This window comes from Salvelinus sp. IW2-2015, unplaced genomic scaffold (assembly GCF_002910315.2).
Source record: "Salvelinus sp. IW2-2015 unplaced genomic scaffold, ASM291031v2 Un_scaffold1275, whole genome shotgun sequence".
Lineage (NCBI taxonomy): Eukaryota > Metazoa > Chordata > Actinopteri > Salmoniformes > Salmonidae > Salvelinus > Salvelinus sp. IW2-2015.
This window is the reverse complement of record NW_019942812.1, coordinates 281,599-285,488: the sequence shown is the minus strand read 5'-3', so window position 1 is coordinate 285,488 and position 3,890 is coordinate 281,599.

Sequence of the window (3,890 nt, the reverse complement as noted above, 5' to 3'; positions counted from 1 at the left end):
CCAGTGATTGTCTTTAAGTAAAGTCATTTGCATTGTAAAATATATATTGTGTATGTAAAGGCAGTGGTTAACTGTTCTTTCTTTCCTACCATCAGAAGTACAGTATTTTTTGTCACTGTATTTGGTCATCTTGTGAACTTGGTCAGCTGAATCTCGGTTAAGCAACGTTGTATTTCAGAAGTATCTGGTGGAGTAACAATGAAATCTTTTGGTGTATCTGTATGTATTTATGTGTAAATAAGGCCACCTATGCTCTGAGCAGCGTGTAATAAACGTTAGCTTGGTTCTGTGTAATATCTGCCTCTGTTACTGTTTTTCTGCTAATGCCTGTCAACGTTTAGATGTTACACTTATAGTAAAACGTGTATATTTCACTAAGGTGTTGTCTGGTCCGGTCATTGGTCGAGATGTTGACCATCATCAATAGGTGGCTGTCACAATGTGTGTCTATGTCCTGATTGAGTGTGTTTCCCTTCGTTAAAATAACTGGTGTGTGTTTAAGTGCATTGGAGAGAAAGATATTACAGACCACCTTGGTGACTTTATCCACATGTTTGTTACGAGTTAATCTCTATTCTCTAAAATTGATTCAAGATGTTTTTTTCCAACCTAATCTACAACAACAATCGCTAAAGACAACACGAAAACAGGGATTTTCATTCATTATTGTGCTAATCTTATTAAAAATAAAACTGATTCATGATTTGTGGCGGCCAACGGCCACTTTGAGCCGTAGTGGTTAGGAAGCGTTGGACTAGTAACCAAGGTTGTTAGGCACAATCCCCGGAGCTGAAAGGGTACAAATTCTGCTGCCCTGACAAGGAAGGTTGACTGTGCCTTATGGCCATCATTGAAAATAAAGAATTTTGTTTTAACTAAGCTTGCATTAGATTAGATGGGCTCAAAAAACATAGAAGAGAAAACTAATCTTAGTTTCAGACTGGTGGTTTCGACCTCTTCTTGTCTCATTGTGAAGCACACTTGGCAGCGATGTCAGCTTGATCTTCTTGGGTAGACGGGATATACAACAGCTTGGAACACTTGTATTTGGTGAAGTTCTCTCGCCCATCTCTCTGAACATATCCTCTCAGAGTTGTCAGTTTGGATGGGGAGCGTGCTGCACAACTATTGTCCAGGTTCCTCAGGATGTTCGATCGGGTTCAATTCCAGGCTCTGGCTGGGCCACTCAAGGACATTCAGAGACTTGTCCTGAAGCCACTCCTGTATGTCTTTTCTGTGTGTTTAGGGTCTTTGTCCTGTTGGAAGGTGAATCTTTGCCCCCGTCTGAGGTTCTGAGCGCTCTGTAGCAGGTTTTCATCAAGGATCGCAGTGTGTTTTGCTCCGTTCACCTTTCTCTCAATCCTGACTAGTCTCCCAATCCCTGCCGCTGAACAACATCCCCACAGCATGATGCTGCCACCACCATGCTTCACCATAGGGATGGTGTCAGGTTTCCTCCAGACATGACGCTTTGCATTCAAGCCAAAGTGTTCAATCTTGGTTACATGAGACCAGAGAAACTTGTTTCTCATGGTCTGAGAGTCGTTTAGGTGCCTTTTGGCCAACTCCAAGCATGCCGTCATGTGCCTTTTACTGAGGAGTGGCTTCCGTCTGGCCACCCTACCATAAAGTCCTGATTGGTGGAGTGCTGCAAAGATGTTTGTCCTTCTGAAAGGTTCTCCCATCTCCTCAGAGGAACTCTGGAGCTCTGTCAGAGTCACCATTGGGTTCTTGGTCACCTCCCTGACCAAGGCACTTCTCCCCCGATTGCTCAGTTTGGCCTGGCGGCCAGCTCTAGGAAGAGTCTTGGTGGTTCCAAACTTCTTCCATTTAAGAATGATGCAGGCCACTGTGTTCTTGGGGTCCGTCAATGCTGCTGAAAAGTTTTGGTACCCTTCTGTGCCTTGACACAGTCCTGTATCGGAGCTCTACAAACAATTCCTTCAATATCATGGCTTGGTTTTTGCTCTGACATGCACTCTCAACTGTGGGACCTTATATAGACAGGTGTTTAGCTTACCAAATCATGTCCATTCAATTGCATTTACCACAGGTGGACTCCAATCAAGTTGTGGAAACACCTCATGGATGATCGATAGAAACAGGATGCACCTGCGCTCAATTTCGAGTCTCATAGCAAAGGGTCTGAATACTTATGTAAATAAGGTATTTATGTTTTACATTATTCATACATTTTCAGAAATGTCTAAAAACCTGTTTTCACTTTGTCATTATGGGGTATTGTGTGTAGGGGAAATTGATGAGGGAAAAAATGATGTCATCCATTTTAGAATAAGGCTGTACTGTAACAACATGTGGAAAGGTCAAGGGATCTGAATAAACTCTATGTTCTGGTTGAGGTGTTCCCCTCATTAAACAGTAACTGGCGTAGTCTGGTAGTTGTGCCATTTTAGCTAACCCTACAGTCATGTCCGCAAAAACACTACAGTAAATACTGCAGTATACTAGTCATGTCCACAAAAACACTACTGTGAACAAGACAGTATACTAGAGTCATGTCCACAAAACACTACAGTAAATATTACAGTAAATTACCCAAAAAACACGACAGTGAATACTATGGCATACTACAGTCATGTCCACAAAAWACACTACAGTAAATACTACASTGTACTACAGTCATGTCAGCAAAAACACTACAGTGAATAGTATAGTTTAAACTGTAAATATAGTAATACAGCATTTAGAAATTGGTCRTGTGTGMCTCAGGTGGTAGAGCATTGCGCTTTGATTCCCATGGGGGACCAGTACGAAAATGTATGCACTCTACTGTAAGTTGCTCTGGATAAGAGTGTRTGCTAAATGACTGAAATATAAATACTATAGTATTTTTTCATTTGGGTTCATTTTTGAAAGCGAGTGATTTTGTCTTGTGATTTTTGTCAAGCTGCTGTCAATTTGGAGGGTTATGTTTTGAGTGAATGACTCAGTGTTGAAATACACACACGCACACACACACACACACACACACAAACACAAGCACACACACAAAGTCTAAACCTACATGCTTTGACAGCTGTGGAAACACACAAGCTTTGACAGCTCCAGTAAAACATGTCGTGAGCAAATGGCAACCAAAAGCGTCTGCAGAGATGATTGATTTTCCGAGGAATACGAATTTGGCAATATAGAAAGGGTCTAATGAAGAGAGGGTCTAATTAATTCCCTCTCTTCTGATGCAGTGTTCCCAGGAGTGGCCCCCCAGTGCACGCCTGCCTGTCTAGAATGTTCATCATTAGCCTGTTATTGTCAGTCTCCTGGATGCTTAACTATCAACCAGCTCTCACAGTCTCACTTTAGAATCCAACGTTTGTCCAAAAGGTTAAGCTCAGGGTATATATATATAATATATTACAGTAACAGTCAAAAGTTTGGACTCACCTACTCATTTTTATATTTTTACATTGTCGATAGTGAAGAAATAACAGATGGAATCATGTATTAACCAAAAAATGTTAAACAAACAGAAAGACAGCACCATATAACGCAAACCAAAAAACAAACAACAACAAAAAAACAAAGACCAAGAAAAACCAACAAGACAAGAGCAAAAGACACAGAGAAAAAAATGAAAAGACAACGACAGAACAAAAGACAGCACTAAACAAAACAAAACAAACAAACAAAACAACAAAACAAGGACGAACACGAGAAACACAGAACAAAACAAACAAAAACAACCACAGAACATGAAACAAAACAACAAAGCAGAAAAACCCACAAATAACAAACAGAACACAACCAAACAGAACAAAACAACAAGACAGAAAAAGAACAGAACAACAATACAAGCATAGAACAACAAACAACATTACGAACCAAAAAAAAGAGACCAAGAAAAACGGCAAGAACGCATAACAACAATACAC